The sequence below is a fragment of the Petaurus breviceps genome, unplaced genomic scaffold, assembly GCF_028583685.1.
Source record: "Petaurus breviceps papuanus isolate PSGF00001 unplaced genomic scaffold, PetGlider_PUasm1.0 126, whole genome shotgun sequence".
NCBI classification, from domain to species: domain Eukaryota; kingdom Metazoa; phylum Chordata; class Mammalia; order Diprotodontia; family Petauridae; genus Petaurus; species Petaurus breviceps.
The window spans coordinates 30194546-30219498 of record NW_027185655.1 but is presented as its reverse complement, the minus strand read 5'-3'; the positions used below and the strand labels follow the sequence as shown (position 1 = coordinate 30219498).

The window sequence follows — 24953 nt, the reverse complement described above, 5'->3', positions numbered from 1 at the left end:
GAAGAAAGGAAGGAAGGAAGGAAGGAATTGAAAGAAGAAAAGAAAGAAAGAGAAGCATAGATAAATTATTCTGTTTATTTGATTCAGAAATTTCTCTGAGATGCAGTCTGAATTTATCTTTTATAAAGAAACTGCTAGAATAAAAGACAGACTATCATGGTATACAAATCAGTAGGGTGGCTAAGACCTGGCTTTATTAAATAGTTCCACCCCAGGTGATTGTAGCAGAGGTCATCATATTGATTATTCCTTCCATTATTGTCTCAACTCTAGTAATTTTCAGAGAAATAGCTTCCAATGTTCCTTTTCTGCCCTCTTTCCCTTTCTTCATTCCCCAATTTATTTTGTTGTCATTCTTATTCACAGTTTAAGAAAATAGTCAGGTTTTTATAGGTTTTAATAAGGCAAATAGCATAACAGAAAGATCAAAAGAAAACCAATGAATAGCATAATATTACCTAATAAAAGACAGAACATCATAGTAGTCAGGAAAACAGAATTTGCTCAGTGGAGAGATCTTATATATTGTTTTGTTTCAGGGGGTTGCTTTTTAAGGAAGAGTTAGCACAGTGCAGGATCTCTGCATTGTAAAAAGAGCTTTTCTTAAGATTGCAAAGAACTCGTTTAAAGGGAAAGAAACCATTTGAAAACATTATATCCCTATAGAAAGGCAAGAGTGCAATAGCTTTCTAGACATTAGAGAAAAGGTCCTGCTTAGTAACAAATTCATTCTTGGTTAAGACAAAATGACCTCTGAGATTCTGAGATAAAAGTAAAAGTGGAATTACAAAAAGTAGAATTGTTCAATCAGAGGAGTTTAATTTTATATTCGTAATCACATGTAACTGTTTTGATCTCAATAATTTGAATATTTCCTCTGAAGATATATATTACAACCCTTCCATCTCTGACCATTTTCTACTACTCTTGTCCATTGTTCCCTTTATTTTGCCAGAAGGCAAACAACATGCCGTGAGGCTTCCTGACATCATCAGTATATCAATGAAACATTAGTATGTCTATCTATTATCCCTCACTCTTCCCATGTGGCCAAACTATCTTTTTGATTAATATTTTTCATTTTTCTTTTGATGTTTTTAATCTATCTGTATTACTTCTTCCCCTCCCAAATTATTAAATTAGAAATAAAGTTCTTGATTCATAACATCATATTCCAGCAAAAACAAGTTCCCACATCGAGCTTATTCAGAAATGTACATGTCTTTCTGAATTTTTAGTTCATTGCCTCTCTCTCAAGAGATAAATGGCATGTATCATCTACTTCCTTTTGGAGTCATGGTTTTTCTCTATAATGTTATGATTGTACAACTTGACATTCTAGTTGAAACTGCATCTTCTCATTGAGATATTTTTAATTTTCCTCAGAAATTGTCTATTTTATCATTTCTTAAGACAACAATATTCCTTTGCGTTCATAGACCATTGATGGTTTAGTCATTTCCCAGTAGGATCCTCTTAGTTTCTAATCTTAGGTCACCATGAAAAGAACAGGAATAATGCGTTGTTATAATCATTTTTTACCTGTACAACATTTTCCTCCTTTTACAAATTTCTTTAGGCTTAGTAGTGATACAGCGATGTCAAAGTTACATTTTAATAACTTCTGGGGCATAGTTCCAAATTGCTTTCTAGATTGGCAGGACTAATTCATTGTTCCACCAAGAACGCACTAGTGTGCCTATTTTCCCACAGTCCCTCCAACACTTCTCATCTTACTCTTTCATTTTGTCAGTCTGAAAGTTGAGAAGTGGAAACTTAAAGTTGCTTGAATTTGCATCTTTCTAAATATTAGTAATTTGGAGTATTTTTCACATTATTGCTGATCATTTGGATTTCTTCCTTTGAAAATGATTTATAACCTTTGATCTAGGATTTATCTATCAGATAATTACTTTCAGCCTTATAAATATGAATCACTTCCATACATACAGCCACACACATATACATAAACATTACATATGAGACCTTTGTCAGGGAAACTTGCAGCAAAATTTTTTCCCAGTCTCACATTTCTCTTCCAAATTTTACACATTTGATTTGTTTGTGAAAAATCTTTTAATTTTATATAATAAAAATGGCCATTTTATCTTGTATGATACTATATGTCACTAGTTTTGTCATAAAATCTCCCCATGTCTACAAATCAAAAACATAGTTTCTTCCTTGATCCTTTATTTATTAATGATTTGAGTTTTTACATCCTGGTCACTTACCTATTGAAATCAGCTTATCTTTTCCATTCATATATCCTTCTGGTGACATCCTTTCAGCCTAGACTTAACATCTGAAAAGTTTCCCCATTGCTCAAACCTACCATATGCCTTTCTGGTGTCCTCTGTAAACTATTCTATTTTAATTCTTTGGAGATTATACTATCCCATAACACCCAGGTATATAATGACAATAGAACGTTGGTAATATATATGTGAATGTAAATGTGTGTGTATATATATGCATATACAGAAACACATACAGACATTCACATGCATTTTGTATCTATATATATATACATACATGTGAGTGTGTGTATAGATATATATGTATATGTAATAAAGGGACAAAGAATGAAAGACGGGAGGAGAGTATAAAGAAAACCTCTAAAGAGCCAGAAATAGGGACTATCTGTTTTCTGAGCATTCCTTTATACATTAAATTAAAATTTTTCCATCAAACCTAATGTTGAATTGGAATAATGAATTGTATTTATAATGCATTACTTGCATGGCAGTTTTTAATAAAATGCAATTTTATTGATATCTTTTGTTTTCTTTTTCACAGTAGCCCTCTTCTTCCTCTTCCCAGAGAGTCAGATCATATAAAACTAGCATTTTTAGACAAAAAAAAGAAAAAAGAAAAATGAGCACAACTGATCAATACATTTTAAAAAATCTAAAAACATATACAATGTAAAACTTATGGGCCTCCCACTTCTGCAAAGAGATAAAGCTGGAGGTAATTTCTATTATATCTTCTTCAGAGTCATGAGTTATAATTAAGTTATAATTTTGTCAGATGTTTTATGGTTCTTACTATGGACATTATTGTTATTTCCCTAAGGAATGGACCTCAAAACTATGTCATCTTCCTCTCATATTGGGCAGTTCAAATTCCCCACCCTCAGTACCTGTCCAAAATAACTTCAGAGACCACAGAACTGGCCCCAGAAATAGGCTTGGTACTTTTATGCAGATAATTCCAGTGAATATATGCACATTTTGATATTCCCTATGTTCATCAGTAGTCTTTCTGAGTATTATTATAACACAGAACACTACAGCCTTAGCTAGAGTAAACCTCTGCCTTCTGGTTTTTCCATACCACTGTGAGAGGGAGGGAAAAGGAATAGTCACAAAAAAAACATTTGGCAGTAGTTAAAAACAGATAAATTCATCAGTTGAACAAACTAAACAATGGAGAATAAAAATAATGGAACTCAATAATACAGTGTTTGATAAACTTGAAAACAGAGGTTTTCAACATAAATCAGGACAGAACTGATTATTTGATAAGCCCTGCTGGGAAAACAGCAGTCTGAAAGAAATTAATCTTATGTCACCAGCTTACATATTTCACAATAAATTCAAAATGGATATATAACCTGAATATGAAATATCATATTATTAAAAAATTAAAGGAGAAGTAGATCATCTTCCTTTCTTTCTTAATATAATATTTTATTTTCCCCAATTGCATGGTAAAACAATGTTAATATTTTTTTTTTAAGTTTTGAGTTCCAAATTCTATCCCTCTCTTCTTCCCTCGCCTCCTACCTCCCTGAGATCATAAGCAATCAGATATAGATTATATATGTGCAATCATGTAAAGTATTTCTATATTACTCATTTTGTACAATAAGACTCAATTTTTTTAAATGAGCAAAAGAAAGTGAAATTTTTCAAGTCTTTCTTGCTTTTGCTAATGACTTATATTGGGCTTTGTGGCCTAGCTGCTTGTTTGCACTGCAAGGGTGACCTCTGTGCTGTCTTGGGAGAAGGGGCCTGCTTCTTGGCCTCCCCTTGGCATGAGATTTCACTGCTGACCTGCCTCACTGTCAGGGTTCTGCTGCTTGGTTGCTATGGAAATAGAATCTCTCTGCTAGAGGGCCATGGGTGACATGGATGAGAGACTGTACTGGATGTATGGCCACTCTTATGGGGCCCTGCTGTGCAGCATAGGCTTGCCTCAGAGGTTGCTGGCCTGCAGGAGGGAGGATCTGGGCTGGTGGGTTACCCAGGCTTAGAACTTTGCTTCAGACTCCCTACTGTAAAGGAGATTGCTCTGGCTGCTGCTGCTCTAGGATCTTGTTATTCTTTCACCCAGTGAAACAGACCTTTCCTTTTCTGCTAGTAAGCACTTCCTTGTTCCTAGATCAATTCAGAAGTGGGGGGAAGGCAAAGTAATTGGGGTTAAGTGACTTGCCCAAGGTCACACAGTAAGTAAGATCAAGTGTCTAAGGCTGGATTTGAACTCAGCTCCCCCTGAGTCCAGGCACAGTGTCCTATTACCTGTGCCACCTAACTGCCCATGAGGTGTTTTTTAAAGTTGCTTGGAAGGGAATTTGCGAGGGCTCCAGGGAGTTCCTTCCTCACTCTGCTACCATGGCCCTGGAAATAGATCATCTTTCATTTAAAGTTATAAGTAGAAGACATATTCTGAATCAAAGATGTTATAAAGAGAATTACAAAACAAAACAAAATCAATGGTAAGAAGGGAAGCAGATGAAGGGGGGAAAATTATCAAATTTCTTGGAAAATGATTTGGTATCAAGAAATATAGAAAACTGAAAGAAATGCCTAAAACTGATTCTCAAATAAATAGGTTATCAAAGGAATGAAAAAAAATAATTCTCTAATGAAGGATTATAAACTATTAAGAAGAATGTGGAAGAATACTCTAAATCCTTAAAAATAAGAGAAAAGCATTTATCATTAATACCCATGATTTCATTTCCAATATAAAAGGATGCTGGTCTTCTGCTTCATTATTTTCTGCAAAGATTTAATAGCTAATAAGATGTGTCTTCTATTTAAATTTCTGTTCCTTTTTTTGCTGAGAAGTGAACCAAAAATTTTAAAAGGATAAGCTATAATAATGCCTCTTTTAACATAATTTGTAACCTTTATATTCTAGATGCCTTCCTCCTCCTCCCACCAAAAAAGAACAAGCATAAAAAGGGAAAAATGTTATCTAATGGAGTTCTATTTTAAAGAGATGGGAGATTTGTCTGTGAGGATATTTGGTACAGGAAATTCCTAGGTGGAGAAACTCCATCTACTCATGTAGGTTGGTGCTTTTGGTTCAAAATTCCAGATTTAATTTGAACAATGAGAGCTCACATGAATGGGTCACTCAGGTAGGATGTGTCAGAGGCAGGAAGGGAACCTGAATATATTCCTGGCTTCAAAGACATATCTCTATCTTTTATACCGTCTTCCCTTTCCTCTTATCAAAACAACATCAAAACTGGACTAGAATTAATTTTGTAAAATTCTGGACAGCCATTTTTTCTAAAGAAAGCTGAGATTTCAATGCTGAATTTCTTTTAAAAAGTGTAACTTCATATGACCAAGTGAAGAAATCATATTGGATATTTAAGTCAATTGACTAGACAGTTCAAGAATTAAGAAAAAAACTTCTGATTCCTTCATCTGCATCATTCAATAAAAATCACCATAGGTAAAAAGACCAAAATCATTGTCTCAAATCACAGTTCATTTTTCATGGGGTAATGTGCACTTTTGCCTTACTGACAGCAAGTCTCTAGGAGGAGAACTCCTGAAAAGACATTCAGATCAATATCAATACAGAGCTAAATCAATGAAAATATTCTCATCACTTTCATTTTTAATGATTTTTTTGAAGGGGGGAAGGCAGGGCAATTGGGGTTAAGTGACTTGGCCAAGGTCTCATGGATAAGTGTTAAGTGTCGGGGGCTGGATTTGAACTCAGGTCCTCCTGACTCCAGGGCCAGTGCTCTATTCATTGTGCCACCTAGTTGCCCCAGATTTTTAATTATATTTGGGGGGGGGGTTGGAGGAGGGAAGGTAGTGCAATTAGGGTTAAGTGACTTGCCCAAGGTCACATGGCTAGTTATGTGTCTGAGATCAGATTTTAACTCAGGTCCTCCTGACTCTAGAGCTGGTGCTCTATTCTCTGTACCACCTAGCTGCCTCTTTAATGATTTTTTTGAAAAAAAATATCTTTGATTACTTCAACAATTCTGACTAATGGGAAACTTATAGTAAAAAGAAAAGGTATTATTTAATTTCTAGAACTCAGTTTATTCATCTGAAAAAGGAGAGAGTTAGACAAGATAGACTGTAAAGTCTCAACTCTAATAGTTATTGATTCAATGGTTCCATCTCTTCACTTAGTCTAAAAATACTCTCATTGTGGGGAGGATAACCATTCATCTTTATATATTAATTTGAGTACCTAAGAAAATGGTCAAAGTGTTTGCACCAATGAGAAAAATAATGTATGAGATTAATGTTTCATGCAGAGCCAGCTTTTCACCCACCACCATTAGTCACCACCAAATTCTCTAGTCTATCTGTAAACACACTGATAAATGGGTATGAAAAGATTTGCAAAACGTTCCACTTCCATCAATTAAGAATATTGATAACATCAAGCACTGCCATCATCAATCAGTCATTTTCACCTCTTTCTGCCAATTCTGTGATTGTCTAAAGCTTCAGTTTAGAGTGGATGTCATTGAGTAATTGCACTCCTTGATAAAATTCCTATGTGCACTATTTCTCTAAATTAATAGCACTTTCTTTTAAGCTTTTCAGCTTCAGAGAGGAAAGTGGAATCTGACATGGGCATCTCACCCTTAGAGTGTGAATGAATAAGAAAATGCCAGAAAGTGTGAAGGAAAAAAGAATTCTTAGACATGGTTATACTCACATTAAAAAAAAGCTAAATAATTCCAGGACAAGAATTTCCAAAAATTTTCCCTATTGTTTTCTTTCAATTTCATTTTAATTCTGAATTTAACAAATATCAAATACACAAAATGAACATTTCCATATTCAACGCCATATGTAAAAAGAGACTTGCACATGAAAGAGTGGAGGTAAAAGGTACAATTTTCTTTTCCACTTAAAGTATATAATAAATTAATTATGTAACTTTCAATGCTATCCTATTTAAGCTTCCATTGGCAATTCCTCAATTCTGTTCTGCATTTTTTAAAATACATCAAAGACCTCTTTACTTTTCCTTCTTTTTTGTAACCCTCTCTCTAATGCCTAGTCCTTCTCAAATCCTCATCACCACTTGAAAAAGAAAAACAAAATCTTTCTTTAAAAATTTTAAAGAAATTAAATTTTTAATTTAATAAGTGGGGTATAGAAATCCATCTTGCTATTCTAGAAAGTTAGAGAGGGATGGGGAAGTATATAAGAGAGAACACATTGGGGGAAGGGGTATTCAGTAGGCTCACTATCTTGGGGTGCAGGTAGGGGAGAGGTGGGGAGAAAATTTGTAACTTAAAATCTTGTGGAAATGAATGTTGAAAAACAAAAATAAATAAATATGCTTAAAAAGGAAAAAAATATGTAAATGTGCAATGTAAGGTGAACATACACTACTTTGTGAATGTTTGTACAAATGTGAAAGAAATACAGGCCTCTTCTAGGACTACAAATAGTCAAACCAGTAAAATCACTGACAACAAATGTTCATCAAGTTAAAAAAATAAATAAAAATGTGCATAGTCTCAACACAACATATATTATTTATCATACAGTCTTTCTTGAGAAGAAATTTTATTTTTACATATTTCAAATCTTTGTTTATGTTCTGCTATGCACATGATATGCTTTTTTTCTTAATTTGTATTTAATTACCAATATTTAAGCTTATAATGTTTTTGTTTCTTTTCCTTCTTCTGTATTTGTGTTCTGGCATTTGAGTCCAAAATATTTTTTAATGTGCATAGTCAAGTGAAAACATATCCACATATTGGCCCTCTTTGAAAATGTATATCTAATTCTGCACCTTGAATGTATCATGTCTCTAGCAGGAGGTGGATACTATGCTTCCTCATGACTCCTCTAGAACTGTGGGTAGGACTTTCAATAAACACAGTTCTCAAATTTTTCAAAAGTGTTTCTCATACAGTGTTTTCATTGTTTTAGAAATTGTTTTTGTGGTTCTGCTCACTTCACTTCTCATTACACCATTCATGTTTTCCCATGTTTCTCTGAAAACATCCCTTTCATCATTTCCTATGGCAAAATAAAATAGCATGACATTCATATGTTACAAATTATTCAAATATTTCCCAATTAATAGAATTTTTTTCAATTTTTAATTTTTAAAAATGGAACTGCTATAAACCTTCATGTACACAGTTTTCTAAATATTCTAGGAATTCTTGTTGGACTTATGTCCAACCTGCATTTTTATTTGAGATTTTATTTATAGATATTTTAAAACTATGTTCTTCTTTGTGTATTGAGCTTCCCTGTCATCATTATAACTCTTTATGACAGGGTTCTGTTTTTTGGTTTTCTCATTCTTACAGGGTACTTTTTAAATTTATGTTAATGTTAGGCTCTGCACACTTCTGAGGGGTTCAGAGTGAATTTTATATTTCATAGAGAAAAATTGTCAATATCAAAATTTTTGCATAGAACCTATAATCACATTATTTGGATCACCAGGTGTGGGAGAAAAAATTGATAAACATAAAAATTTGATACAAATGCAGGTTACTTAGTGACTACATTTTTTCTAGTTACCTCTCTTGGTTTTTGAAAAGGCAGTTTTCACTTACTGTAATAAATTTTTTATTTATGAATTTCTTCAGTGAACACTCCTCCAAATAGCATTTCTGAATTTGAAAATTATACTGTAAGCCACAAAGTCTCACTCATGGCCAAGTTCATTTGGGACATACTTTTCTCCACATATTAGTAAACAAAAAATAAAACCCCTAACTTTAACGTGAACTAGGAAAATTTGTAATTTGACAAATCATTCTTCTTCCTCAAGTATCTAAACTAAAAAAAACATATTTGGCTGTAGAGCAACTAGGAAGGAGACCCCCAGTAGGATGTACCAAAGATGTCTGTCTATACCATTGAACTTTTTGATCAATGATTTAGATAAAGTTGAAGTAGGCATGTTCATTAGATTTATATATAATAGAAATCTAGGAACAGCTACCAAAATTGGACTGGATGTACTCTGAGACACATCCCTGCTCTAGACCTATGAACCTTAATCAAAGGAATGAGGATCAAGATTCAAAAAGTTCAGGACAGGATAGAATAGTGGATTAAATGTAAGAAGATAGAAATAATAGAAAAAAAAAGTCATAACCTGGTTTCAAGCATTAACTTCAAAAGTAAAACATGAGAGAGATATGGGTAGATAATACTTCCTCTGACAGTTATATAAGGATTTTGATGAATTACTAACTTGGTATGAGTCAACAGTGTGATAGAAAACTGCAGGAACATCTATAAGGGAAATTGATGGGACCAATATTGATGTAGAAATTGTGCTGAGTGAGCCCACTTCCCCACCCCCCAATTTTTTTATTTATTTTTAGTTTTCAACATTCATTTCCAAAAGATTTTGAGTTACAAATTTTCTCCCTGTCTTTCCCCTACCCACCACCCCAAAATAGGGAGCCTACTGATTACCTCTTCCACCAATCTGTTCTCTCTTATATCATCCCTCATCCCCCCTCTAACTTTCTAGGAGGGCAAGATGGATTTCTATACCCAAGTGCCTGTATATCTTATTTCCCAGTTGCATGTAAAACAATTTTATTAACATTTGTTTTTAAAACTTCCAGATTCTTTCCCTTCTTCCCTCCTCACCCACCCCAACTGGGAAGATAAGCAATTCAATATAGGTTGTATATGTGTAGTTACACAAAAAGTTTCCATAGTAGATATATTGCAAAAGACTAACTATATTTCCCTCCATCCTATCCCTCCCCCCACTTATTCTATTTTCTACTTTGACCCTGTTCCTTTTTCAAAAGTGCATGCTTCTAACTACTCTCTCCCCCAATCTGCCCTCCCTTCCATCATCCCCCCTCCCAAACCTTTTCCCCCTACTTTCCTGTAGGGTAAGATACCCCAATGAGTGTGTATGTTATTTTGTCCTTAAGCCAAACTCAACGAGAGTAAGGTTGACCCATTCCCTTTCACCTTCCTGCTCTTCCCCTCCATTGCAACAGTTTTCTCCTGCCTTTCCCATAAGAGTTAATTTACCCTATTCTATCTCTCCCTATCTCCTTCTCCCAATATATTCCTCTCAGTGAACCCACTTTCTCTAGAGATTGAGGTGTGATAGGGGAAGCTACCAGACTTTGCATTTTGCTCACATGACATTTAAACTGAAAAGAACTGGCAACTATGGGATATCCATGAATTGTGGCATTGAGAACTTGGAGCCATCTCCATGCCTCAATGAGACATTATAACAAGACTTCTTTTGGAGGATAGAAAGAGAGAGAGATAGAAAGATAGATGTAATGAACTGTGCATGTTACATATAATTCTAATGTATAGCATATAATTAATAATATATAATTCTAATGTATAATGTATAGCAATATATGGAGAATATACATCAATATGCCAATTATCTATGGGATAGATATTATGTAAGTTGTAATTATATGGAGAATACACATATATCTATATTTGTGGGATTCATATATATTTGTGTGGACATACTTATATGCATACATGAACATGTTTATGCTCTGTTATTTTGGTTTTTGAGACTCTACAGCCACTTTCATGATATGTAATCATGCATATGTGTATAAGTAGATTTAGATATGGATGATGCATGTATATTTGCATATAACATCAAAATATACATGCTTCTATGTGGTGTATATATTATAAGTCTACATTATATTGTGTGTGTATATATGTATATGTGTGTATGTACATACATATATACATACATAAAATCTTTAGGTATAAACCATAATTCCAGAACTATGTCAAAGTCTTGTGTTTTACTACCATTAGACAAGTCTGAATTTTATTGGCTTGTACTTCTCCAAACCCACAGAGAATAGAAAAAAATATCAATTTTGACGAAGTTTCTAAGAGGAAATAACTAAGAGAAAAATGTGAAAGCAAAAATTAAAACCCATAAAACACATCCTGCCAGTTCTTCATGAGGAACCATGATAAGGCAATGTATGACTAAGTTTTTCTCCAGATATTCTATTTTTTCCTATGCTAGTCATGTGATTTGAAAAATAGGCATTTAAACAACAGTAAGAACATATGTTTTATACACACATACACATGTGTGTATGTGTTGAATAACATATAAACATATAACATGTTACATACATGTGTATGTATATTTATACATATATGTGTGTAGTTTCTTCTCCACTTCAAAATGGTTCACTCTGACCATTTTCTTAGGCAGGACATTTATAATGCAACATATAATAGAAGATATTTCTTTTTGTGAAACAGTACATTTCTGAAAGCTACATGTACAGTGCACTATCATAAAATAAACTAAAGTTTTCCCTGGTGCATTTGACTACTTAATTTTGTTCAAGGAACCTATCTACAATGCTTATTTAGATATTAGACAGTAAAACATTTATGGTATATACACTATTGCTATTAGTTATTTTTACATGATAAAATTTATTTATTTACATCCAGCCTGTAACTGCAACTTTGCCTTTTAATAAAGAAAAGACTAAACAAAAACCTCCAACATAGTGAAAGTGCCTGAGTACCTACAACATGCTTTATTGGTAGGCATCCAACATTTAGAGAGGAGAAATGAGTTTTTGATTACTTGTTTCTAGTAATTAAAATTGCTCTGAGGTCAGCATCTCTTTATATTCTTCTCATCCACATTACTGGAATCTGTGTACACAGGGATGTTGGACCATATCAATCAGACTAGGTGGGTAGGAAACACTGACTTTGCCTCCTTAGCTATTTTTCTAATTCAAAAGCATTAGCTTGCTAAACCAGAGAGGATCTTGGGAATACTGAGCATATCTAAGTATACATTGCATTGTTATCTGCAACAGAAGATTTTGACCTCCACCTAAAACAGAATCAAGCTGGAAATACCTAATCAGCTGGGAGGTGTCTAATCCTAGCTTTTGTTATCTGGGTGTTATGACTAAACATAAAGAGCCCTCAACCTGTCCTTAACCTTAGAGGAAGGGCTAAAATTGTTACTGAAATTGAGAAGGCTTAAGGCAAATGTATCAAGAAGATGGTAACAGAGGTCAAGGCTCAAGCTGCTAATGGTATAGTCCAATGAGGGGCACTATTGAACCAGCAAAGTAAAAACACCAGCAGTCATCATGAGACCAACCTAGAAGAGACAGCTGGTTTACCTGTGACCACAAGACCAGTACAGTCTAGTACAGAGCATTCAGCAGGGAGAAAACTCAGTGAGGGAGTAGTGCCCTAAAAACTGTAAAGCCAAGCATGAGCAGCTTTCCAGAGGACTGCTGCTTTGAACAGCTTCAAGGTTCTGATTACATAGTATAGTGAACTCTCTATTCAGCAGTAAATTAAAGCAAAATATTCACAGAAATCAAAATACAGCATTCACAATGTTGTGACATAGCAACTTTTCACTAAAATGGCCACGTAGTTTTCACCAAAGTGGTCATATAGTTTTAAGCAAAAGATATCATTCAGTAAGAACTTAACTCAATCATCTTTAAGGAGGCAAGCCTCCTTAAGGGACACAAAGTACAATCCGTCAGTAAGTCCTTATCTCAATCATCCTTAAGGAAGCAAACTTCCTTAATAGACATAAAGTACAAAGGTCAAAATTGTCCACCCCTAGTCACGGTAAATCATAATCTTCTCAGTCAGCATCAGGTACCCAAGAAGAAATCTTTTCATCTTGACTTGAGGCTGTCTCTCAGCTTCCATGGTTCCTCTTCCATGGTCCCAGCTCCTATCTGAATCTATGCCACTTTCACCTGGGTTCAAAGACAGGCAGCACCCAGTTCCTTGTCCAGCTCCTTGTCCAGTTCCTGTTCCATGTTGAAGCTCACAGTGTCCAGACCACCTCAAGTACTTCACAGTTTCTGTTCCTGGGAAGGCATAGCTTCAAAAAGCCACAATAATATTTATGCACATTGCCAGTACCATCATCAATTCACTTTCTGCCTGTGAAATCAACATAGACCCAACAAGAAGGTCTGAGGAATCAACATAAATCATCAGTATAGTCCCAGGACCTCTGAAAATATGAGTAAGATACTCCTCCAGAATTTCTGTAAACATACAAAAATAAAATCCTCTTTCAGGGCTTCTGAACCAGCAGTCAGGTGCCAGGGCTTCTGTGACAACAGCAATATCATGTATCAGCAGACAAATACAACAAAGTAACATCAAAACAGACAAAGTACTGGCACCACAGCCATGCTTCCTCCCAGTTCTCCTCTCTTCTCATTTCTCAGTTCTCAATTTTCTTCTCCGTTCTTAATTCAGTTCTCAGTTCTGCTCTCTCTCTCCAGCAGTAGCAGCTCAGTCTCCATGCTGTTCACTCCCAGCAGTTTGGGCTCTCAGAAGTTCTTGCTCCCAGCACCTCTGGCTGGCTCCTAGAAGTTCCTGCTGGCTCCCAGAATCTCTGGCTCCCAGCAGTTCCCAACTTGGAATGGCTGTCAGAAGCTCCCAGGATGCCAGCAGCTCTCTTGCTCTCAGCATTTCTGGCTCTCTAGTTTGGGATTTTCCTTATATATGGTATTAACTCCTCCCTGCTCTGCCCCTTCCTGTGACATAAGCAAATTCCTCTCACTGTGGGATTCAGAAGTTCTGGATCTTAATAGTTGATACAATCATGAACTGAAACAAGGTGCTAAATAGTTAAATAGCCCAAACAAGGTATTAACTACTTCTGTTTGATTGCCAATACAAGGGGTAGGGAAGATCTTCAAACTCCCATTACCATTACAAAAACCCATAAAGACATCGCCATGCAATATCAGTGCACTTACAGCATCGCAATTGTGAGTTGTTCCTCTACAGGAATTCCCCACAAGTGGGCCTTTCACCTCTATTGATGTTCTCTTTCTCCACTCATGAGCTATATATTTGTGAGGAATTATACCCTATGCTGGGCCTGGGAAGAAGGAGGATGTTCTATTGCAAACTTCCTTAAAATTGTAAAGATTTTATTAAATGACAGCTTTGAACTAGTTGTGTCCTCAGGTTGACAAAATTAAAACTAAACACATTGGTGAAGGATTGTGAATTGTTGTGTTTGAATGAATGTAGGCCTATAGAGTACTTTGAAGTAGAGGTAGCTAGTCTGAGGAATGAATATGGGGTGCCCCATATATATCATCATTTATTGCCTACTCTATTCTATACAAAATCATACAAATCTGTCAGTATTTCTCTGACATTCATATTTATGATTTCTTACTGCAAAATAACAATCCATCATATTTACATTCTATAGTGCATTCAGCCATTCCCCTAATCAGCAGTATGGCTGTTCATACTACCAGACTATCAGTGAGCAGAGACATAAGGATGAAAGGAATGGAGCATAGCCAGAAATGGGGATATGAATCAAACAAGTCAAAGAATGATAGGAAAAGGGAGCAGAAAGGTTGGGCAAGAGAGACCAGATGGAAACCTGCAATTGGAAACAGGGATACCAAAGAGACACAGTATAGACTGTTCCTTGTTAGATTTTCCAGTAATGAGGAATTGTGAGTCATGGTCACCTCTTTGAAAAGCCCCAATGATGAGGGAAGAAAATGAATGTTGAAAGAACAAACACAGATAGCATTCATATTCTAACCACTCTTTTGTTGATTAGTGAAATTAGTGGAAAAAAAAAAACAAATTTATGCCTCTTCACAGTTTTTCACATACTTTATTGCTACTTTTCTCATTGACTTTTAAATCTGGATATAGGCATTTTAGAAATCTTACTACTCTACTTGGTGAAATTTATATAGAGAGGAAATTTATTCATAGCTCTCTGGAGGGTGATGATAGTAGTCACAAGTAACTGTCCAGATGATCTATCTTAAAAGGAATCTGGAAACCAGGCCAGGAATAAAAACCTACACCCACAATAAAACAAGGGTGACAAAATTTTCAGATTTTGTAACATTTGGACCTTCCTCACTCATGTTAGATTATAGAACCTTACTCTTCTGTTCATCAAACTTTAGAGATCTTTTGGTTAATATATATTGACTCAGATTTTGAATCTTGATTGTGTCAGAGATGAACAATGTTTTCTAAACTGGCAGAGTGAATTACTTAGAAAAAATGAACCCAGTGTAAATGCCCATCAGTGCAGAGCCTCTGGCACTAAGACTTTTGGGACAGCCTGTAAAATTCAATTGCTATGACAACTTTGATACACCTTTAGCCCTAGACCTATTCACACTTACAATAGTAAGGGAATTGTGCTTCACAGAACTCTAAGATTCAGTCAGTCAACATGTAAGTTTCAGAGAAAAAGTGAACACGAATAAATCTCTAGAATTGTATTTTGAAGGAAAGTGGGTATGATGAGCATGTTGAATTTGTGTGTACAACTTTTCCATCAACTCCAAACCCTAGATTAACAGCACTTTTATTATTATTCACTAACTATAATTTCTAGTGACACATTTTTTCTTCTAGAAATAAGAATTATTTAAAAAAACTGCTATTTCATCCATTATGTCTAACACATAGCAGGTGCTTAATAAGTGTTTTTGATGGATTAATTGATTCATCTTCTCCTACTCCCCAAGTTCCAATTTACCTGACTTAGATAAATCTGATTCTTTTCATCATTTTTTTCATCTAATCACTTCATTCATGCCTCCACTTCTTCCAACACTTACCACGTCCCTAGGTTTCTCTATGACTGATGTGAAGTACAGGATTCATTCTGTGAATCCCTGTTTTAATTGTTCTCAAAAGTCTTGCTGATTCATTTCTATTCCTTTTCAGCTTTATAAAATTATTTTGGGTTCCGTGGACCCATCCTTATTTACAGTGAGCTGGGAGTTGACTTTACAAATGATCAGATCTAAAACCCAAAATTTTACAGAAAAGAAAACCTAAGTCCAAAGATGTACCTAGGGTCATGTAGTTAATTAGCTATTTAATTAGATGAGGAAAATGAAGTCTAGTCATCTAACCATATATGCAAAGGATACAATAGTATAAGTGGAATGAACAACCACCACAAAACAATTGCAAATGGATATTGCAAAATTAAAAAGAGAAAATATCTCCCCCTCCAAAGAAGAGATAAAAAAGATACATCTACCAACTACTCCTTTACAGAGGTAAGGGATCCACAGATGTGTTGCATTTATAATCATATTATCATGTATTTCATTGCATATATTATCAGATTTTTGTCATGCATTTATTGGCTTTCCTGATTTTATTCTCTTCTTTTATTAAAGAAAAAATCTTTGTTATAAGGGATGCCTGTTCAGTAAGAGAGTGTGGTGTAACTAGGGGAAATGTAAGTGATATGAAAACAAAAGATATAAGTATTTATTTAATTTTAAAATTAGTCATATTCTGAAGATGTAAAATTTGTTCCATTTAGTAAATGGCTCTTTCACTACAGTATACCAGGTCACCTTCTCTAGGTCTGCTTTGATGTTCAAAGATTCTCATTATTTTATTGTGCTAACATCTTTTATGATAAACTACAAGAGAAATATATTTAATACAGCCGTATGTGCTCCATAAGCTTTGAAGTAGAATTAAGACTTCACAGCAGGCATTCAATAAATTCTTGTCAACTAACAGGTAATATTCTTTGCTTCACATGGTTTATCATTTTTGAAAGCTTTTTTAACACAATAACAACTAACACTTGTGTTTTGTTTTCCTCATAACAATCCTGTGAGGTAAGTAAAGTAACATTATTATCTTTATTTTAGAGTGACGAAACTGAGACTCCGAAAGGTAAATTGACTTGCCCATAACCACACAACAAATCTCAGTGAGATTTTAAAATCCAGATCTCCTGACTAGTCTTCTTTAAATCCTGATTTCAAGGTAGAAAATCTAGTAAATTATTTGAAAGCATTTCAAAAAATAAAAAAGGCAACCCACCTTGTGAAATAGATGTCATTATTGAGATAGTTTATCTTTATTTTTTTAATCCTCACACCCAAAGTCCATCATTTTTGTTACCTCTCTCATCATCAATGTCAAAACAACCAAAATCACAAAAATGAAAACATGGACCAGAATCAGGCAGCACCTGTGAATGCCAGTAGCTTGAATATCTTAGAGAAAGATGGAAAGAGCTACGAGTAAGAGCAATTGAATGACACAGGAACCAAGGGTAGGGAAGGGGAAGGGGAAGGGGAAGGGAAAGGGAAAACAGAAGGGGATGGAGAAATGGTGATCTACTCCAGTGTTTTTTGCCAAGAAAGCTCCAAATAGCATCGTGGAGAGTTAGACATGGCTGAAATGACTGAACAACAGCAAGTACTGACTCTATTTTCATTACATGATAACCATCTTCTTCTTAGATCATGGATCTATTGGGCTCTTCTGCCATCAGTATATAAAATATTTATGAAAATCTTTGAAGCATTTAAATAAATCATGTGTAGGTTTGCTTTTCAAAATTAAGAGCTGAATAGATTTTTTTGAATCTGATTTTCCATAAGGGTAAAATAAAAATGGACAAAACTTGCTTGTTAAAGAATCATGCTTCCAAAGCATTTAGCTTCACAGTGGAGAGAGCTCTGAGACTGGAGTCAAGAAGACATGAGTTCAAATCTAGCTTTTGACACTTAGTGCCTATGTAACACTGGACAAGTTAACTTCTTTCTGCTTCAATTTTTTCATCTGTAAAATGGGGATAATAATAGCACCTAACACCCAGGGTTGTTGTAAGGGTCAAATGAAATAACATTTGAAAAGTGCTATGCATGGTGCCTGTCACATATAAGGTGCTGAATAAATTTTTGTTCCTTTCCTTTTCCTCCCACCCCCAAAAGGTTAAAAATATATCTGATGTGTTTTAGAGATACCAATTGTCACAGAAGCTGACATTTATAGGTGCTTCATACATTATCTCATTTGAGTATTATAGAAAACATGCAAGTATTTGTTGTCCAGTTGTTTGGGTCATGTCCAACACTCCATGACCCTATTTGAGGTTTTTTTTTGCAAAGATACTGCAGTGCTTTGCCATTTCTCCAGCTCATTTTACAGATGAAGAAACTGAGGCAAACATGATTATGTGATATGCCCAGAGTCACACAGCTAGTAAGTGTCTGAGACTAGATTTGAACTCAAGTCTTCCTGACTCCAGACCCCACATTCTATCTGCACTGTGCCACCTGGTTTCTCAGGATTTATTAACCAGATTTTATAGATAAAGAATCTATGGCTCACAGAATTTGATGACGTTGATTACACAGTTAGTAAATTCCAGGGGAAGGATTCAAATCCAGATCTTCCTGAGTTTAAATCCCTCTCTCCTTTATTCTGGCCACTAAAGTGGCAAACAGGGAATAAAGATCATTACAACCAGGCCATCTTTCTACAATGCAGTCTAAGAATGTGGTTAGAAGAAAAAAAGAAGAAACATAAATGGGCTCCCACATATGGAAGAGAGAAAATGGACTGCAACTCAGCCAGATAGAACTGATTAACCTCCTTAAAATCAAAGATTATGATTTACTTCTGTTTGCACCTTCTCTGATGCCTAGTAAAGTGAATGGCTCACAGTAGACACCTAAGAAGTGTTTGTTGAATGAATGAAAAATGAATGAATTATTAACTAATCAGTTTGAAGAATTTTACAGCACTGTTAAGTAGAAATGAGTGTTTAGCTGTGTTTCCAAATTTCCTTTGTTGGAAATTTTAAAGAAACAGTCTTCTTGTGGAATAGTTCAGGCAGACTATCAAGAATAGAATGCTATATGGAATAGGTGACCTCCTGAAGGAAGAAGGAGCTGCAGGGGATAGGGAGTAAAGGAGGAGGGTAATGGGAAAAAAGAACATAGGAAAGGAAGAAAAAAGGGAGGGAAGTAAGGAGAGATAAAGAAAAAGGGAAGAAGGGGGTGGCCAGGTAGCACAGCAAGTGAGAGCACTGGCCCCAGAGTTGGGATGACTTGGGATCGAATCTGGGCTCTGATACTTAGCACCACACCCAGAAATAACTGGCCATGTAACCTTGAGCAAGTTACTTAACCCCAACTGCTTAAAAAACAAGGGGGAAGAAGAAAAGAGTGATAGAGGATGGAAGAGAGAAATGAACCATCTGATATTTTATTTCTAAGAAAATGATCAACCATAAATGTTAAACTTATTTAAGAAATCAAGCTTAGAGTAAAAAAAAATTAAGGAATCACCTAGGGATCAAGAGAGCTGGGTTCTACTGCTAGTTCTGTATATATTAGCTATCTGAATTTGAGCAAATCATGTTACCACTCTAAAAATAGTTCCCCAATTTCCCTGCATTCCCCCCTTCAAAAAAAATAAGGAAAAAAATGTCTCCTTATCTTAAAATGTGGACAACAGTATCTGTTTTGCATATAACATGATATTTTAAGTATATTCACTTCAATAATGTTTATGCTAGCACTTTGAAATGCATAAAGTTCTCTATGGGTAGATCAGAGCATAAGAATGAAGGAAGTGGAGTCAGAAAGACCTGAGTTCAAATTTGACCTCAGCCATTACTAGCCACATGACCCTGAACAAATCATTTAACACCTGTCAGTTTCTCATCTGTAAAAGGAAGACCTACTTTCCAGGATTGTTATGAGAATAAAGTGAGATATCTGTAAAGAACTTTGTAAATCTTAAAGTACTATATAGATGCTATTTATTTTTATTATTATTCAAATGCAACATCATTACTGAGTATGGAAAACTATTTCATTATTTATGTCATTTAAGGATAAAATTTGCCATGTGACAATAGTGCATTACATGATCTCAGAGTTAGAAGGAACCTTGGAGATAATCAAGTCAAATTTTGACTTGAACACGGACTACTCCAAGACCATCACTGACTAGCAGTCATTCAGCATTCACTTGGAAACCTCAGGTAATAGTGAACTACCTCATGAAGACTATTAAACTTTTGAACAGAGAAAATCTTGTGGAAGACTCATCTTAATAGAGGCAACAGGTGGTAGAGCTGAGGAGTTAAGCAGGTTAAGCTAGCAATCATACGCAGAAACAGGAAACCTTCAGAGCACCCTTGTACAACTCATTCCCCCTTATATTTGTGTGTGAAGAGCCTTTCCTTCCTTTCTAGGAGGTGACTTTCCTTTACTAAGCCCTTGATTGCTTTTCTAAGTGGCAAACCAAAGAGGAAATGGTAAAAAAAAAAAAAAACTCTTTCACCTGATTTCTCACTGTATGACCCCCCCCAAAAAAAAATAAAACATATACTAACTCATTTATAGGAAAATTTATGTTCAAATAGTCCTTCCAGCATTTTTTGACTACATGAGAATAGACAAATAATTTTAACTCTCAATATTCTGAAGCAAATTCTCTAAAACTGTAAGTTACAAACAAATTCTAGTAATAACATGTCTGGAAGAAGTTTCCTTACTGGGAGTTTCAGGTATTTATTAAGTCATAAATCCAGACCACTGTCACCACTCCTCTAAAAAACAAACACAAAGGAGAAAACATTATTCTTTTCCCCCCATTTTCTTTATTATTTATCTTCCATTTCCTCTATTCTAGTATTTTATTCTTTGATTCTTGGTCTTTTTACTTATTTAGTCCTTCTTTTACCTCTATATTCTATATGGAATTAAAGCTTTGAAAGTATATATTTTCAAACATTTGTTAGCTTAAGGGAAAAACAAATTGCCAAGCAACCATCTAATTGCAAAAGGACATAACTCTATTTGTAATTTTCTCTTGATTCACACAAAAATGAGATATGGTTAAGCAACAGCTATAAATGTTTCATTTTGTCCCATGCCAATTTAATTTTAAAATATAGATTACCCTTTTTGCAATGCAAAATGAATACATCCACCAAATGATTGCAATATGGATTTTTTTCCAAAACATAATGAAAAAATGAGATCAAATAGCATTTTTACAATAACTAAAATGCTACAAATATATATATATATATATATTGCTTCCTAGTTCTTCTTCATTTTCCATTTCTTATTGGTTGGACTTTTCCAATTTCTTATTACATAGGCAAATCATAAAGAAAGGAAGGGGCAGTATCTGTTATTGACATAGACAAATAAAATACCAAGGAAATTTGAATTAGGAGAAAAGTGCCATTATTCTAATAGAGATTTCATGTAATGGCATTGATTTCTAGGAAGAAAAAGAGAGAAATGGAGGCACAAAATCTTATGTTAAAGAAAGTTTCAGGTCATGAAGTGTGATCTACGAATCAATATTGATATATGATTGATTCAGCAAGCATATTAAATACACTGTAAACAATCTTTTTTAGGGTATTTGAAGCAATTGAAAGATAAGGAGAGAAAGTCTGCTCATAAGGTGTGTATATCTAATTATTTCTCTTTTTATAAAAAGAATTTTTCTAGAGCTGAACAAAAAGCTATTACTACTCTAAGAAAACTGGAAAGATGAGTTAATCAAAATAAATGTTCTCATGCACAGATCCCAAGGAGATATTATGACTTGACCCCCAAAGGATGGGATTGATCAAGAAGGTGGAAAGATGGAGCAAATCCGACCCTCTTCCCATGCTTAGTTATGACTTGCCTCCAATATAATTACACTACTCCCTTTAGTACTTATGGGCATTGCCTCCTCATTGCTGGCTTGCAGTGGATGCACCAGAAGCTGGCCCATCCATACAATTATAATGTGATGTGACCTAGGATCCCATAGCTGTCATGCAGGAAAATTTCTACCCTACCCCCTATTGTCCCCACAACTTGTCCCCTGGATAGCCATAGAAACTTTGGAGAAAAGATTGGAGGATAGCAACTCTCCACAACACACACACTGTAATAAGACCAGAACTCCCTTTCCCCCAACATTGGGCTTAGTTCTCACTAAAAGGCTAGAAAAGCATTCCCTCACACCTGATTGGCCCCTGTCTCACTTGAGTGTAACTTCCTTGGACACCTAAGAGCATAAAGCGCTCCAACCAAATGGAGTTGGAGCTCCTGTGACAGTGTGTGTCTGAGACTATGAGAAATGTTAAATTATATAAAATTAAAGAGAAACTGGGAACCAAGTATTTGTGTTTAATTTGCAAAGCTAGTATTTGCATATCAAACAAGGTCATCTGACTCTTCAGATTTCAGAGACAAGGAGTAATTTATAAAGCTAATTTTTATAATGGATGGGAGAAATTCTTAAAAAAAGAAATCTCTTTTGAACATAATTCAATTAGACAAGACACACCTGACTAGTATTCGGCTCCTGAGTTTTCTTTACGCAATACACCTATAGGTGATGCCTTTTGTAATGAGAAATATCACTTTAAAGGGCCTCACAGAGTAATAAAAGACAAGATTTCTCAATTTCCAGAAAGGTCCATTTGCCTCAGGGAGTCTAGGAAAAGAGAACTGGGACCAGGAAAGTGAAATTTGTGGTTGGTGATTGATAAACTTGTGGTCAACTGCCATCCTCCCTGCTGCCAGAAGGCAAAACTTAACTTGAGGAGATTAGATTACTTAATTTAAACCTACTGGAAAGAGTAATTTAACCTTTGGTCAACCCCCCTACTAGAAAAAACCCCCTACTAGCTACTAGAAAGAGGAATTTTGCTTTTAAAAAAAAACAACCTTATAATCCTATGATTATATTATTGCTCTCGATTATCTGCTACTAAATGATAAGGTCTTGTCAAGCTATCTATTCACTAAATCTATAGATAACCTTGATTTAAGAGACTACGTTGGTCTGGCTCAGTTGTTAGGGCTAACTTTTCCTAAAGAAGGGAGTTTAATCCTATAATCAAATTAAAAATAAAATAATCACTACTGATTTCCTCCAGATAATTTACATTTGGAGAAAAAGGCAAGAGAGGGGTTTATCAATAAAAATCAAAGGGCAATTGAATCTCTGTTCATTATCCTTGCTTGGTTAGAGCAAAGTAAAGCATATTTTCTTAATAAACATCAATGACATGTGAGTGTTTCATTCTGTTCAAAATCTAACCTGAACTAATTAAGTGCTAATACTAATCTGCTCCTAACAAATACTTTACATTTTTCCTTTGGAAAGAATAAGCAGCCATCGGGGTGGCTAGCTGGCGTAGTAAATAGAGCACTGGCCCTGGAGGCAGGAGGACCTGAGTTCAAATCTGACATCAGACACTTAACACACATACACACACACACACACACACACACACACACACACACAAACTAGTCATGTGACCCTGGACAAATTACTTAACCCCAATCACCCTCCAAAAATAAAAAAAAAAAAAGCAGTTATAGCTGGGCTTGTGCCTTTTTTTCTCTCTCCCCAAAAAAAAAAAAAAAATCACCCCTCTTCCAAACTTCTCTATTCCCATGGAATTTCCCATCATCCTTCTAGTTCCCTGGTTCTCAATTTCTTCCTTATCCTTGATTCCTCACTTTTCCCCAACCCATATCCCCAATCAATTCCCAATTTGATCATTTCTACCACAATCATTAGCATTTATACCCCTTCTCTCTACTCATACAGCCACAACCCTTGTTCAAGGTCTTATTAGATCTCGCCTAGATTGTTGAGATAATTTCCTAATTGATCTTTCTGCCTTAGGATTCTCTTCAATGAAAACCATTCTCTACAAAACTAAGAGATTTTCCTAGAGGCCAAGTGTGGCCATGCCACTTCCCTAATAAATAAAGGTGATAGGTTCCCTAATGACTTTGGGATCATATATTATTTTATCTTAATTTAATTAAGGTTTTGTAAACATTTTATAACATGCACAATTCCTAGAAAAGTAGTGAATGTATGTCATTTATAAATAAGGAAATGTACATGTAAAACATTATTTACTGATAAAGATATACTATCAAAAATGTTTGGAGACAAACTAATCTAAATAAAAATAATAATGTAACATCTGAATTACGAGTCCTCCTAGGGAAAAAAGTACAGATTATTGCATGCATAGTTCACTAGTTTGGTGACATATTTTAACTTAGTTTTATGGGAACATTTCTGAAGGATTCTGAGGAAGAGAAAGCAGATTCCAGATAGCACATATCTTTCTAGCTTGTTCCATGAAGTGAAGAAAACTAATATGAAAGGTCAAGCAGTGCAACTTACCTTTGGAGACAGGCCCTTACCTTCCTGATCTCAAGTGCCTATTGTAGAAAATGGGAATTGAAAATTGAGGAGTCACAATGCTCAATGGTCAGGAACTGATGGAGTCTGCTGGTGAAACTGAACAGGCAACAAAGGGAGCTTTGTTGCTACTTGCTAAAGTAGGATCAATTCCAAAATTGTATCTCTAAAGTTGATGGATGATTTCTTCCTAGTTCCTTCATGCCACAAGGGAGTAGATTCCATTCCCTATTTCAAATAACTCAGGCAGTTATTTCCTTACAAATTCTTTCTCAATCAATTATCATTAATAATTTAATAATCAATTCCCTCACCCACCTTTTATATAAAAAGGATGGGGGACCTAAAAATATTTCTGTAATATTATTAAGGAGGAAGAGATTTAGGAAGAGGGTTTAATCACCATAAAAAAATAAGAGACACATTCCCCTCCTCCTTATAATGTGACTGAGGGACAAGAAGGGTAAGGTAGGAAAAGCATGTGTCAATCCCATATGGAAGTCACACAAGCATACACATATCATGCCATTGGCTAAGTTCTAATTTCCATACCATGAGAGTCTTGTAAGCAGAAAGAGGATTGTATGTGTGTGGGGGGATAGATGGATGGATGAATGGATGGATAGATGGATGGATGGATGGATGGATGGATGGATGGATGGATGGATGGAT

At 35.1% G+C, this 24953-nt stretch overlaps 1 long non-coding RNA gene across 2 annotated transcripts in view; it reads right to left on the bottom strand.

Annotated features, from left to right (window-relative positions):
• The window catches only part of LOC138169791 (uncharacterized), a 140344-nt gene extending 115927 nt beyond the window's left edge, over nucleotides 1–24417 (bottom strand). For both annotated transcript variants that reach the window (XR_011170466.1, XR_011170465.1), the window contains exon 1: nucleotides 24264–24417. This is a non-coding gene — a long non-coding RNA (uncharacterized lncRNA). The remainder of the gene's footprint in view (nucleotides 1–24263) is intronic.
• Between the last annotated feature and the right edge of the window lie 536 nt (nucleotides 24418–24953).